A 15910-nucleotide genomic window follows, 5' to 3' on the forward strand; every position below is an offset into this window, starting at 1 on the left:
TTCGTACTTTGTCCCTTGAAAGAGGGAATACTCCGTTCTCAATGGGCAAAATATCTGGGGGTTTGATCATTGCAAAAGCAGGAGCCTTTTTAAATCGGCAGTGTTCAGCTGAAAATGCACCGATTAAAAAAAGAACCACTCTAAAAAGAAGAACTGCAAGACTGCAGTAGTGTCCACAGACTCCAGTGGGGCCTGTTGCATTAGAAACGGGACTTATTAAAAATGAAGAGACCAATAAAAAATTAAAAAATCAGACTGGCCAGCACGGAGCTGGCCGCCTCGGCCGGCTCTGATGGCAGACTCAGGCCCCCCCTTGCAATTGCATCCTGCCGTCTGCATGCAAGGAGAATTCCAGTGGCCGTGAGAGCAGCTCGGGCTGGACAAGAACGTGAAACTACAGCTCTCAAAGGCTCCTCGTTTCACTGGGAGGCCTTTGCTTTAGCCCTGGAGTTCCCTGCATTCCACCTCGGTCTGGTATCGCTGCAGTTTCATGGCTGGGAGTGAGTCATGTCAGCAAGGCAGAGGTGTTGCTGGGGGGTCCAAGCGGGGTAGCTGGGCCGGGGGAAGGAATCCCATTGCATTAGGAATCTCCCGCGGGAATGCTTTGGTTGCACCCCTTATTTTGGGTTTCCCTTCGTATGTACAGGCACTGGGAGGCTGAGAGGTCGCTGTGGAGCGGGGCGGTTAGCATCTGGCGCTTAGGCTGTTAGAAAATGAATTAGGGGTATAGCCGTCTTCTGCCCCCGATGTCGTCGGTGCGCTTGGCAAGAGAGCCGGGTCCTCGAAGCTGACAGATATGGGCTTTAGATTTGCTTGCACTGTTCGCCAGGTTGAGGTCTGTACGGCAGATTTCTGTCGGTGCTGCTGTTTGGCCAGGATCTCGAAGAGGGGTGCTCCTTGACCGACAGGGCTGTGCCTGCACCAGGCTCCGACTGGCCAGATGGGGCTTTTGCTGCTTTCCCTTGTGGGGCTGGGGTGGAAGATAGCAGCAGGCGTGCAACTTAGCTGGGAGATGCTGTGTCCCTGCCAAGGAAGCTTTGCTAGGACGTACACCAGTATAGCTATATAGGCAGTGGTGGCCTTAGGGTTGCTGGGGCCCTGGGCAAGACAGTCATTTGGGGCCCCTTAGAAGCTTAATTTTGATGACCTGTAAGCACGTTGGACATTTTCGAGCTCAATTTCACTTTGCCCTCTCCATGAAACTGCAGTGAAAATATTTTAATACAATGTTGAGAATACAAAGAGGTTTTTTTTTTTTTTTAAATTGAGCTATATTCTAGTTTCATTCTAGGTTCAAAATTTTGGGGCCCTTAAAGTGTGGCGCCCTGGGTGGGCCCCCAGTTTGCTCTCCCCTAAGGCCACTACGGATATAGGCAAAGGTCTCAAAGCAGACCCAGTCGGAGTCAATTCACCCTCCGATTCCCCTGGAGGAAGGCCTCTGTACTTCTCTGTGCGGTTGCTGGATCTCGCTTAAATACCAAAGGAAAAAAAGTTTGGACCAAAGTGATTTAAAAAAAAAAAAAGCATTCACAGAGTTCCTTCTCCATTTTTAAATATTAAAAAATGACAAGTAATCTGTCAGGGAAGGTTGTGTCTGGGCTTTTTTATGCGCAACGCGTCTGGTTGGAACCAAGCGACCTGGCAGCGATCGGGTTGGGAGTCAGCGTTTTCTTCCAGGCAAAATTAAATCGATGCTGCGCTTTCTATGAATAGATCCTTATTGTGCGATAAGTCGGGTTGGCCATTTGTAACTGTACGTTCGTCCGGCCGCAAGCGGCCCATTAAAAATATTTATCTGTGTGTGGATTTGACAAGGGCCTGTGATTAAAAAATAAAAAAATAAAGAAGTTTGCTGCAGAGGTGCAGGCGGTGCACTCGCGTCTCAGAAATAGCAGCAATTAATGTGAAGCATTGTCCGCCCCCCCTTGAAATTCCTCCCACTGCTGCGATTAGCACTCGCCCTGCGACCTCCACTCGGTGGGGAGACGTTTCGGACATTTTTGAGGGCCCTGCTCAGTGTAACCGCCGTGCATTGACATTTGCATGTAGGAGAACAGCATTGCAGGGACTCTGTCACCCCAGCAAAGCCAGTGGGAATGACTTGTCTCCTTTCCTAGGAGGATTAGCCCCTTGGATTATAAATGACCACCGCAGAACAGACTTGCTGCAGTGCTGACATTTCCGTCGTGCCGTGTTTTCTGAAACAGTCGGTTCCTTCCGTTATTATTATTTCGTTCTGTTCGGCCTGGCCACGTGGGCTTGCCGTGTGCAGAAAACACCTGGCTCAGGCTGGGTCCCGGAAGCATTAATATGCCTTCCAGTCAAGGAGATCTGGGTTTGAGATTTGCAACGCTGATCCCCCCCCGCAGTCCCACAGCCGGCTTGGAACATGCGAACCTTATGATTTTTTTCCAACTCTGTAAGTTGGTCTAATAAAAAATATCCTATTCGCCCAAAGAACTTTGTCAACCTTATGATTTGAATGCTTTGATCTTAAAGCAGGGTTTGCAGCAGTGGCGTCTCTCAGTTGTGAAACCAACCAACCATCCAGACGTTGAAGGCATTCATTTAGTTGAATTCTGTGTTAAGTCACTTATGGAGTCAAGCATTCGTCTCTGCTGCCGTCTCCCTTGCACCGAACGGCACGGGCCCCGTACTGCCGCGGTAATGTTAATACGCTGGGAGCAGGAACGGGCGCTGGGACCGACGTGAAAAGGCGAGGCTCTGCTTTCAAAAGATGGTGCCGTGATTTCTGAGAGCCGGACTTCAAAGGGCTCCTCCATGTTTTCCAGGAAGTCCTGAGCAGCCCTCTCCACTGAAAACTGGGTCCCTGTTGGGGACTGCTATCAGGCCCTGGAACGGCTGGTTATTTTTGTATTGTCAAAGCTTTGATAGTCCAGGAAATGTAGGAGAGGCAAGGATTTTTTTGCGATGTATTTTACTGGACCAGCCTTATAGTTGGGAGAGCTGTTGGTCAAGCTAAGCATGGAGGGCCCTTCTTCAGGCCGTATACATGTAGGCTGAGGTTCGTTAACTATAAGGACAGCTAAAATGCTTGTCCTTTATAAGCAAGAGCGTAAGAGTGTAGGAACACAGTTTAGGTCTTTGTTATAAAGTGCGGTGCATTGAGCGTGGGCTCAAGGTGTGTCACCTGATGGCTAGACTAGGAATTGCCACACCTGGGTTCAAGTCTCACCTCCGTTGCTAGAAACTAATTTACCTTTCTGCGCCCCGGTTTCTTCACCTATAAAACAAGGGCTGGACAATCCTTATTTGCCTTTGTTAAGTGCCTGGTGCAAAGCAGCATATCAGACCCAGGGGCCAGCAGTGAAGAGGGATGATAATTCGTGCAGCGATGCCATGCAAAACTGGGTTCCTCTTACCGAGAGATACTCACCCTGCTCTTTTGCCTGGGTGAGGAGCTCCGGATGGGGCCCGCAGTAAACCATTTCGGTCTGGGCAGATCGTGTTCTGCTGAAATCCAAGTGAGATCTGCTGTGGGCCAGAGGCGCAACAAGACTAGGCCCATTAGCAAGGATGAGAGGGGAAAAAAGGTGAGATGCAGGGGAACACCCCCCACTCCTCTCCACCCTGCAAAATGAACAGATTCCCTGACGCAGCTGAATTGCAGCATGTGAAGCCCAAGGCTAACGCCAGTGGGACTTTTCTTGCTTTCTGGCAAGGGGCCCCCAAATTTATCAGCTTCAGCATAAAGGGATCTGGGTTTTTTTTTCTTCAGTGTGTAGGGTCACACAATCAATATTTGATCAGGATGTTCCACCCTGTTATAGGCATGCTGTGCATCTGGGCGGCTTCCACCCAGCACTTGGCAGGGTGGGGGAACGGGCCTGCGTTTGGCAAAAGTCTTTCTGCAAAGGGAAAATGAAGGCTCTTCGGGTGCATCCCCACACATGGGAACGTGCGTTTCCCTGGGGACAAACAGCAGCGGTGCTGCCACTTGTCCCCGAGCATGCCCCTGCATGTGTGCTCTGGCATGTGGCATTACCTGGGGTCTTGGGGGCCTCCCGGGGCTGCTGGGGCAGTGATACCCGGAGCCTGGCTGACAGCCGGATCACGGCTCTGCTCAGCCAGGCTCCAGTTTCTGGTGGCACGCACTGCAGCCACGTGTGCCACGCCACCTTTTATTTTTTTTTCTTGCGATTTTTTTAAAACACTGGGATTTCTCGGTACCTAATTTTGCTTGCAGTGCAGTGAACACAGCCACAGGCGCTGAGCGTTTTGCAGCATGTCAGAAGGCGTTGAAGTGCCGGACGCTGCATGTTCCCGCTCATGCGGACGCCTTGTCCAAAGGAGGATTGGAGCAGCCGGAGGAGGAGTCTCCACATGTTTCAGAGGCTGGCACAGCAGAATAATTTACCTGCAGGGAACACTTGCTCTTAATCCTGAAGGATTAGAGATTAGAGTATACCCTGAAGTGCAGCAGCAGAAATCATGACCTAAAATGCTGTGGTGTGCTCTTTGACTTTGTGTCTCTTTTTTTCCTCCCTGCCCTCCCTTTTCCAGCATACCCCTTCTTCACAGTCCCTTGGCACAATCTATTAGTAGTAATGGTCCTGTTTATTTAATGGCCAGGAGCGCCAGCTGTGAGCCAGAAGCCCATGGTGCTTGGAGCTGTACAGCCACAGATCGGAGATGGGCTTTGCTTGCAAGGGCTAACAGTCTACGTAGAAGCCAAGAGACAGTGTATGGCTGCAACCAGGCAGAGCCCAGAACAAAAATCAGGCCGGATCCCTTCCCTATCGGTATCTCATCACTCCCGGCCTGAGAGCCTGCTCCTCCTGCCATCCCAGCCAGCCTCTCTGTGTCTCATCCAGCTCCCCGTACGTTTCCACGTATCCTTTGAAACCCATCTCCCCCTGGCCTCTGAACTCTCCTTCCACAATGCCATTTGGTAAAACAGTCTTTTCCGCAATGGGAAAATTAAGGCTCGCTGGGAGTTGATACACATGCTCTAAAGCTCTAATGAGCTTTAGTTAAAGCACCCCCACTACTCTTTGTCAGGGTGGGGACCCTGATACATGTGACACGGGAGTCCGCTGTAATTGCCACGCTTCAGCAGACTCGATTAATCGAGTCTGCTCTGATGAGTTGGTATTACAGTGCGTCGGAGCAGCGTCGCTGCACGAGTATAGGCGCCCTCCATGTCTAAAAGCAGATTGGAGCAGGGGTTTGCACTAGAGGCCAGTGCTTCGTGGCCAGGACCACATTTCTTTGCCCAAAAAATTCCAGCTCCTTTGCAGTGGGAGGATCTCTGCTTTCCCCAGGAAAGGAACAGCAAGTGTTTAGCCCTTAAAGCTTGTGGAATAAAGCTGGAAAATATGATCCCTAAATGTACAAAACCTAGAAGGGAAGTAAAGAGGACCTGATATGATGAGGAATCGGTCAGTCGGTCCATCCCCTGACTGAATTTGGGGAGCTGGACTCGTGACTTCTGAAGGTTTAGGGCTGTAAATGCATGACTGTGCTTGTATCAAGAACACGTGCTTGGGTCTGGGGAGGGTCCTGGACATTGGAGATTGTCGGTGGCGGGCATGTGCGGCTCTGTATGTCGAGTTTTGATCACACTGAGAGAGGAGCGTGGGAGGGCACGCTACACCCAGCAGTTTGCTGTTCTCCGTCTAGGAGGGAGTGCCGTGCATGTCTTGGGGTGCATAAAGCATAAAGGTGTCATAACCAGATATGGGTGCCACCGCTCTCAATGCCCCACAGCAGCTCTCCAGGCTGATTTGGGCTGAGATTTTCCTCTCTAACCCAGAAACCCCTGGCCCAGCACAAAGCCTTCGTCTGCAGGCCTGGCCGGTGCATCCAGCACTCAGCCCTCGCCTTGCCTTGCATTGGACAAGATATGGAGAGCCTCCCCCATTTAGAGAGACCCCCGTTTATGCCAGTTCAGGATCCCAGCAGGCTACAAAGAGTTATCCCGACAGAGGATGCAGCCGTACACTTTTCTGTGCTTCCCTGTACATTCATGTGAAATTCCTCTACATCATTGACCAGGCAAAAGCCAGGGCAGGGTGGCACCTTGAAGACTAACATTTAACAGAGTGGGCTCTGTCTTTCCTCTGCCACCTCCCACCGTCGTACTCCCGTCAGTGGGAATTTTTCCTGAGCAAGAACTCTCCAGAAATCTCTTCACTCTCCTTCCTCCCCATCCGTTTAGGTTTCTGAAACACGCCGTCAAACTTTGTCACATCCATTCAGGCGAAATCAATAGTGACCGGTGAGCAGGTTAATTATAATCGCAGAATAAACGCTCAAGTCTCAAAGTTCACTCAACTTTAGCAGCGTTTCAAACCCGGGGAGGACAATGCCAAAAAAAACTTTCATTGATCCATCTAGGGCAGGTGTGGGAGTTTGAACCTGTCCATAATCTGATCTGATTCAAGACTACTCAATTCTGTTCCTTATCTCGAGCTTTTTCCTATCTTATAATGCCTGTTATTTTAGATAAAAGTCCAATCAATTGAGTTAGAAAAACTGCAAGTTATATTTTCCCCTGATAAGTTTGGTACCTGTGGTTTTATTGGCTTGGGCTGCGCTCTGTGTGCTTGTCAAATTCTGAATTGACCTTTTCAAATACATTATCAGTCACTGTGGAAATCTCTGTCTGTCTCTTCCTCTCATCCCCGTGAATTGAAGTGATCGAGCGTTCAGAATAATGAATAAGGCAGGAAAGAGGCTTAATATCCCTATTCCGGGGTACCAAGACAGGGGAGCACAAACCTGGCCTATTTGACATGATGAATAGCATTAGACCAAGTGGTATATTTTGGCTAGCGTTTGATTAAAATATCCAGACGTGTATGCTCTGGATTCATCAAGAGAGCTTCCCCAGTGCAACCCAGATCAGGATCCGGCTCTGTAAGTGCACTGCTAGGTGGGATCGTGCAGTCATTACTCCTGTCAAAGTCGACAGGACTTTTCACTTGAGCAAAGAGCAGCTGTTTGACTAAAGGGTTGCGGAACGGGACCCTCAGTGCAGAAGTTGGAGCCTCAGCAGCGTGTGTCACGGAGCAATAAGGACGGCATTCATAGGTATATTTGTAAGCATTTTGCATAAGGCTTCCTTGTGAAATGTGTGCAGCCCAAGCCACCAGCCTGAGCTCCAGCCAGGTGAAACCACCTGAGAGAAAGGCCAGGCTCATGCCATTATCTAAGGTGAGCGGGACCCAAGTAAGGAAACACACTGTGCAAACAGTGGAAAGGCAAATCAGGACCCGTTTTAGTCTCAACCGTGGAAGGGGTGGTCAGAAACGGGGACATCGCTTTACGTGCGAGGCCAGTACAATCTGCATCATGCCAGTGTCGCTGTGATAACAGGTGAAGACTAGCATCCTGGGTGTGCAAAAAATAATGTATACATCTATATGTACAAAGATCAATCTCGCTGCTTATGACACCTGCCATGCAAGGATCTCGGGGGCTGTTTGGCATATCGAGATCCCATTTTGACAAAGATTTACCCACATCCTTAATGTTAGGCACTATCCCGTTGAAGTTAGCAGCTGGGTGACACCGTGCCCCTAAAAATGAGTGGAAAAACTCCCTCTGACTTCAGTGGGGCTGGGATCTCGCTACTGGGGCTAGTCACTGAGCGCGTTGCTAAGCGCGTGCCTTTGTCTTTGAAGGGCTGAGCCATCGCTGGAAAGCCATTTCATACAGTTGGGTATAAACGGTGCTTTGACTGCTTCAGTCCCAGGAACAGTCCTGGGGAAATCCTAGTAAGGATAATGGGCTTCAGGGGATGGGTGTGCAGTCACAGCTTTCCCTGAGAGATCCCAGGGACACTGGGAGGAGCTTTGGAGACCCAGGAGCCGGTATGGAAAGGGGGTAAAAGGGTGAATCGCGTGGCACTCAGTTTATGATGCCAAAGGATCCGTGTATGACCTGAGCTGGGTTCCAAAGGTGAGCATGGGAGGAATAAAAGTCATAGCAGGAACCGCGTGTCCTGGGAAATGACACCCTTGGCTCAAATCTCCATTATACCAGGGTCACTTTATGCCGCTGGCAGTGTCAAGCAGTGTTAAATAGGCAGAGGCAGGCCCCTGAGAATATCCCCCCTGCACAGAAAGGCTCTCCTGCTGCTGCAGAGCTGGCATCCAGGCTGCGTGCCAGCTCTGATCCCAACCCCCTGTGCATGGGGCGAGGCGAGGGAAATAGCCCAAATGGGAGGCAGCTCTAACTCCTGGCAGGGACAGGCAGTATAAGGACTATATGTGCCTAAGAGTATTGGGAACTGCTTCCTCCACCCCTCCCTGCCTGCTCAACTGGAGGAACAGGGTAATTGAGACTGGGCCCCAAGGGACTTCAAACACCCAGCTATCAGCATGAATGGAGCCAACAATAATATTCTGGGAGGTTATTTTGGGCGTTTCCTACCCATCTCTTCCATCTCCTCCCTCCTTCCCTTCTTGTATTTACTCTCATCCTTTCTGAGCCCCACATGGGTGGCAGAGAGTTAGCAGATCTTCCTGCTCCAGCCCGCCCTGCAGAGGAGCAGGAACAGGTCCCACCTTAGTGCATCTAATCTAATCATAGGGTGATAATGTCCCTTGACATTATATCAGGATGCCTTCTGTGGGGGCTGAGAAGCTATGGGGGGAGGGAGGCAGCCCACTGGTGGCTCTTCGTGTCCTTTCTGTTCCTCCCCAGCCCACCCCGACAAGGCCTGACCTGTTCAAAGGTCTTTCTCTTCTTTTCTTCTGATTCTTTCCCCACTTTTTCCCCTGTCGTGGTGCTGTGGACTGTGTCCTGTTCAGAATACCCAGGGTCTCCTGGTGAACACAGGGCCTGCCATACACCCGCCAGGCGTGGAGACAGGCAGTGCTCAGCTGGCAGGGGTTTCGTGGTGGTCGAGGCACAGCAGTGGGTCTCAGAGGGTCCAAGACGCTTTTCTGGCTCTGCTGCAGGTTCTCTGTGTGACCTTGAGCAAGTCCCTTAACCTCTCTGTCCCTCCATTCCCAGTCGGTAAGGGTCAGTTGCACTGGGATGGTCCTGCCAGGCTGTTGGCAACTGCAGGCCTGGCTTGAGAGTCAAGTCAAGTCAGTCCCGAGGGCGCTGCGACCATCGGGGCCCCTTAGATGCTGTAATACTGTAGATGCCCGATGGTCCCAGAGAGCTGTAAATCCCTTGCCTTGCATGCACACAGACTCCGGGACTTAAGGCACGGTACAACTCAGGCAGCTAGTTTGGGTGCGTGCCGGTGTAGAGGCCTCATTCTCTACCGGGCAGGTATATGCAGGGCTTGCAACCTGCATGGAGCAGCTTTGAAGGAGCAGGGCTTATGCTTGATTTTTTTTTTAGTGGGTGGGGCTATGCTAATGAATCCTGATTTTTCTGTTTTCTATGAATGTACTCAGCTCTTCTTCACAACTTTCCAGGGCCCTTTTATTTATTTTTTTTGAAATTCAGTGTCTTGGGCCAAATCAGCAGAGCTCAATCATTCAAGTCTGTCGCTGGCAAGTATCCTACCTCCCAGACTCATCCACCTGGGGCTTCAGATACAACCCAGATCCATGGCAGGCATCTCATGTGCAAGCCTCAAGCCTGAAAGACTGATGCCCCTTAGTCTCACTTACCTCTCACCAAAAAAATGAAAGGGGCAAGCTAGAGGGAAAGCCCAAGAGCAATCCTCCATCACCATAAATGGTGTAGCCGAGATCCTCGTGTTGGAGGCATTATAGACTCTGGCAGGGGTCAGCCTGCCCGCAGTGCAAGGGACAGGTCAACATCAAGTCATTCAAGGCTGAGAAGAAGGGGATCTCCCCTGCCAGGTAAGTAAAACCACCTGGGCCAAAACCATCCATTGGGGATTGCCCTGCTTTGAGCAGAGGGCTGGACTAGATGTGACCTCCTGAGCTCCCTTCCAACCCTCAGTTTCTATGATTCATCGTGGTATCTGCCAGGCCAAGGTGTAGGCACCATGCGCAGTCCTACCTACCTATGCCTTCCGAATAGGGCGTTGGTCATGTAGCGTAGACTTCATTCCTGGCACCTCTTAGTTTCTCTGGAAAGGAAAAAACAAGGCAGGGATGTTTCCCCTTCCACACCCACTGCTTCCAAAGTGTGTAGAAGGTGAGCTCAGGAAACTGCATCAGGTACAAACCACCTACAGCCCTTTACCCTTGGTACCAGAAGCTACTGTACTATAGGGGAACTGCCTAAATTTCCCTACAAGTCGTGACCGGCTCAGCCATCCTGAATGGTTCTGGTGGGGAAAATCTTGCTGGGTAGAGGTGCCAAGGCACATTAGCTGATGCTGCTTAAGACACAGCAGGGCCTGTCTGACCCTGGGCTAGTGTAGAAGGGGCAGGATGCTCCCTAATATCATACATGGCACCCAAATCAGAGTACCTTAGTATCCCACAGATATTAGCTCATCCTCACCACGTTGCTGCAGGGAATTGAGGCCCAGGCGGATTAAAAGATCTGGACTTTGGGCAGCCTTGTCTAGTGGGAGTAGTCTGAAGCACAGAACTGCTCTCTCTTCCTTTGCTCTCTTTATATGCAGGTTGTGGTGACCCCTGCCCATCACTGGAGCGCTTCACCCTCTGCCCCGGGGATGTATGTGGTAGCCGTGTTGGTCCGAGACAAAGAAATGCAAAACTCTACAGCTCTTGTTTCAGAGATGATCCCTTTTATTTGACCAACTAAGAATTTGCAAAACAACCCCTGTCTTTTTCTGCAAGCTTTCAGGTCCATCCGTGCTTCATCCAGCTCAGGGAAAATTAAAGCTGGTAAAAAAAAATCCCCATACGTAGGAAATAAAGTTCATTTTTGCACAGAGGGAGTTGAAAATGGAAGTCTGTCCCTCTGGGGGTTGCTCTTTCTTGCGCAGATCAGGCAGGGTTACTTCCCTGTTCGTGTCCGATGGCATGCAGGGAAGTTTTTGAACTCTTTCTTGTCGTTCAGCAACGAAGACAAAGTCAGCAATGAAGTTTAAGATCCCAAATCGGCTGAAATTCGGCACCTTGCCATGTCTCATCCTCTGCCTTGCACTGGCAGTTAAAAAGAACAGATGGTCATGGGTGTTCATCATTGCCTCCTCCTGGGCCTGGACTATTGGTGGTGGGAAGGCTCAAGCGGAGAGGCGGTATGCAGCAGGGAGCTCTGCATTTGGACGTGTCCTAAAGCATAAGGGCTTCAGGTAGTTGCTGCTTTGCTGTAGCATTTTTGGGGCTTGGAATAGTAAGGAGGACAGTGATTTACAGACATGCCTGTAGAGTGATTTAATGTTTCACATCAGATCACGGAGCAACTGTTTTATAAGCAAGAAGGTTGGACCCTTTCCTCCTAGCAGACCAAATAAACCGCTTGCCAGAGTCTGGATTTGACATATTTCCAGTGCACATGTGTCAAACAAGAGGGGAAAAATAATCAGAGCAGGCTTCAAACAGATTTTATAACATTTTCCTAACAAAGCCTCTACCTGAGCGCTTGTTCCCAGAGATCAGGAGGGACTTTAACACTCTCGGAGGCTGAAAACTCACCAACAATGACTCCCGTCCATTAGCTTAGAGACAGTTGCAGAACCGAGGACAATGTTCATATGGGCAATAAATGCACATGATGTAACTTCCTACAGGGTCATATTTCCCTCCCCGCACAAGGGAGAGGACCAGAACAAAGGTCTGTGCACCGTAATAGGTTGCTTGCTACCACGATGCAGGAGTGGTGCCATGGGGTGAATTCCATCCCCCAAAGCACAAAGCCAGCACACGGAAGCAGGAGAGAAATCACTGACTTGCTTTCATTTCTAACCTGAAGTGTGGTCTGCTCGGGAGAGGCAATCAGGACTCGTAGTAGACATGATATCTTTTTTTAGACCAACAAGATTTTTGCAAAAAAAAAAAAAAAATCTTTCATTGCAAGCTTTCGGGCACAAGCACCCTTCATCGGACATAGGAAAAAAACATTGTAAAAGTTCTCCTGGGACATTTGCAGGCCTAAGGGGGGATTTCAAGGTTGTGGAAAAGCCTGAGAAAAAAAATTCTTTTGGCGGCTGGTCTTTAGCAATCTCCATACTGGGTTGGAGCTTACTGGACGATAAATCCCTTCAAATGTTAAAGGGACTGCTGTCTGAATGAAAGAGAGAAGTGGGGTCTCATCAGGCTTGTTCCGCCATGCTTGTTCCTATGGGATGGGAGATGCCTAGCCTGGTGTTATGGTTTGCAGCTCAGAGCCATCCTGCAGCATGAAGTGCTGTGCTTTGCTGTCTAAATCTGGTCCTTTCATAGCACCTGATGAAGTGAGCTTCTATCTATCTATCTAGCTATCTAGCTATCTAGCTATCTAGCTATCTAGCTATCTCTACTGTGGTCATTCTATAAGGTGCAAATCTACCCTGCCTTCTACTTGTCTTCATACTAACCCACCTAACTATGTCTCTCTAAATTTAGTCCGCTCAGGCACAATTCAAGCTTTCCCATCTCCCCTAGGCCACGACCCACCACTACAAGGTTCCCTGCCCCTTCAGGTCCCCCCAACTTTGCTCCCCACCTCCTCCCTGCCTTGTATCATTATAGGAATGACCCAGGCTTCCAACCTCTCCTGATTTTCTTGTGACTCTTTATGGGATTTGGGGCTGCCCCTGTGCTCTGCTCTCCAAATTATATCTCCTTATGGAAACAGCTTCCTAGCTCACGTCTTATTCCCCCCTCTCCGAACACGCTGGATCCATATTGAAAAGCCAGCCTGCACTTTTGCCATCTGAGAATCCCCCCCGAGTCCATTTGGGACTGGTATGTACACAAGAATATGGCACTCACCTCTTATCATAATAAATTGTTTTAGGAAACGGTTTCTCTGCAGGAAAAATGGCTCTCAAACTCTGTTTAAAGCCTGTAAGTGCCTGGCTGCATTTGAACGACAGCTTCTCCTTTGTGAAGGGGCTTCACTGAACTGACAAGACACTTTGGCATGGGGAAATGTTGATATTAAATTTCCCTCCATCTGTAAACAGCGTTCCAGTGCTGTATTAATGGAAATCCATTTTCGCTGGGCAAATAAAAGATGGGGGCAGAGATGAAAAGGGGCCCAAAGCCAGACGGGAGGAGAAGGGTTTGTCATAAACTAATGCACAGCATCATCTGCGGGGAGCTCGAGCTAATGCAGGGAGGCTCTTGGTCACCTTCTAGTGGTTGGCGCATGGATACAGGCTTCAGCCTCTGAGACTATGGGCTTGGTCTCTCGGAGGTCTACTTAGTGGAAGAGCAGAGCTGGTTCACATGTAACGTGCTTCATATTTCACCTTTTTTTCAAAATTAAGTGCTTTTGTAGTGCTTCAGAAGTGTGCAGACAGACATACAGGTGCCTTCTGGCTAAAACGTGAAAAGCTGCAGGATCTTTTTTTGATCTGGTCTAAGCCAACTTGTAGTGCCACAGCACTGTGCATTATCTGCTCACTCAGGGTTTTTTTTTAGCACTTTAGGGCATATAAGTGTTGCATCTGCCTGTGCCCTTATATTTTTGCACTGCTGGAGCACCCTGTGGTCTGTACTATATTCACCCTCATGACGTTGAAGAGGACTGTTATTCAAGAGGCTAAATCCCATTGGCCTCAAGACACAGGGTAAGGGTGCAGCAGTGCAGGGATGGGAGCCCAAGCCCTAGGCAAGTCTATTAGCAGTGCTCCATTCTTCCTCCGTCTCCCTCTTTTCTTTCTCTTCTGGCTGTGAATGGCATGCTTTTAGACCCAAGTATCTCCAGTTACTCCGAGGCTCAAATGACAGGCTTCTTGAAGAAGAAAAAAGGACTGATTGAGGAATGGTTGCAACCCTGGGAAGGAATACCAAGGCTTCTTAGGACATAGGGATAGAACGAGGAAGACATCTCCAGAGTTGAGCTGGAGTTTGGCTCCAGTTCGATGCCATTCAGCACCCTAGGTCAGCCCATCTGTGAATGGGTCCCTGGTCTTGCAGCCTGGGGAGGCTGGAAGCAGCTGGGCACGGCAACCCATCCACCTTGCCCCTTTTTGCCGGCTTTTGGTAACAGAGGCAAGCATGCTGCTCCAAGGGTTGGGGTGGACTTTGACCTCGATACAGGCCTCCTGCATAAGGACAAAGACTCTCTTTTATTGAACAAAGGCCCTTCTTCACACTGATTTGTAATCCCAGGGTAACACATACACGTGTGTTGTGCCAGCACTTGTGTGCATCACCGAGCCTTCACATGTGGGTTCCCAGGGCTTTGTGTTTCCCTTTTGCCTTATTGAGTAAATCCATTACCCTCTGCTTGATTTCAGTGGAGCTATTTGTGGTATATAATAGCTAACCAGGGCCCTTAAATATGTCTCTCCAAATGCCCTTTCCCTTCTTGGACCTGGTTGCTCAATAAGCAGGTTGTATCTGGATCTCTTGGGGCCATTTATCCTGTTCCCAAGACACATCTGATATTACCCAGAAGCTGTAACCAAGAAAGACCGGGACCTGCTGTGTCCTGCATGGGGGGAGAGACATTGCCTGCCCTGAGGAGCCTATTTAAACAACAGGCAGGATGGGAAGGTCTCTATCCAGAGTCCCCCAGCATTGGCAGAAGCAGTATTGCCAACTCACATGATTTCTGCTGTTGTTCTGAAAGTCCATGCCTCGGGAATGTGAAAAACTTAGGCTTTTATATATATATATATATTTATATTTATATTTATATGCATACATATAAGAAAGAGTTAAGGGTTTTCACATTCCTGAAGCAAAGACTTTCAGAACAACGCCAAAAATCATGAGAGTTGACAATAGGGCGGCCATCATAGAGGACCTTCCGGTTTTCTGCTCCTCTGTCCTCTATCGATATGAAACCCGACGCCTTTATGTCCTCTGTTTTTCTCTTTGCCCCCATATTATATTTGCCCAGCAAAAATGGATTTCCATTAATACAGCACTGGAACGATGTTTACAGATGGAGGGAAATTTAATATCAATCCGACTGTCCCCTGTGATGGCCACCCTAGTTGGCAATACTGCCAAAGCTGGGTCATCCAGGTCATAGTCCACTTCCTTCAGCACCAGATCATGGCGCTGTCATAGATTTGTAGATTCACAGATTGCTAGGGGCTGGAAGGGACCTTGTAGATCATGGGGTCCAGCCCCCCTGCACATGTAAAAACAATCTTCAGTCCCCCTTGTGACCATCACAGAGTCTCTTGGGAGGTGCTGCTGGTAGACCGGGATGGGCGTCAGTGGTGCTTAGCACCATCAGACACAATATATGGAGCTGGGGGAAGGGACACAGGTGCAACAGTAGGGTCCTGAGACGTCGGTCGTACCCAATCCAAGTGCCAGAGATGGATGCACTGGGGGAAGAGGAGTGTTTTGCACGCCTTGCAGCCCATGCGGTCAGGGAGGCCCTTCCAGTCTTTGGTGCACATAACCGGTTGCCTAAACCCTGCGCTGGCAAATGTATCCCTTCCCAACCCCCCCTGCCCCCACGCTCCCCATTGCCTGGCTTCAGGAGCGTGCATAAATCTCCCCAGAAATCCCTCCCTGGCACGAAGGCTTACGGCAAGGTCACATTATGGGTCCATAAATCGTAGCTATCGAGCGGCAGTTCCCACTCTGCAAAACGGAAATTGCTGCCCTGAGTGTGACAGGGGGAAGCCTTTCCCTCTGCTCCCATTGTTCTGGCTCCCTCGGGGAGTTGTTCAGGCAATTTGCTGCCTGAATAAATGTTTCCTTTCCAGGCTGCTACTACAAGGTGAGGGAAAGAGTAAGTGTCAGGAGGGCTCATAGTGCCTGGATTTAAAGCTCTGAAAACACTTATTTAGGCGCCTTCTACAGGGAGTCTCCGGAGTCTGACGTGACTCAATCCCCATTATTAGCCAAAAAGGCAAAGTCAGACTAGCAGAGCGTAGGAAAAAGCCAAAGAAAGCAGGCAAAACAACTCTGCGCGTTCA

The 15910-nt window shown here is 49.7% G+C and overlaps 1 protein-coding gene across 6 annotated transcripts in view; it reads left to right on the forward strand.

The window, feature by feature from the left end:
* Positions 1 to 15910, forward strand: part of GATA4 (GATA binding protein 4) — a 42798-nt gene that overhangs the window by 9954 nt on the left and 16934 nt on the right. The window lies entirely within an intron of this gene.

This window comes from Alligator mississippiensis, chromosome 1 (assembly GCF_030867095.1).
Source record: "Alligator mississippiensis isolate rAllMis1 chromosome 1, rAllMis1, whole genome shotgun sequence".
Lineage (NCBI taxonomy): Eukaryota > Metazoa > Chordata > Crocodylia > Alligatoridae > Alligator > Alligator mississippiensis.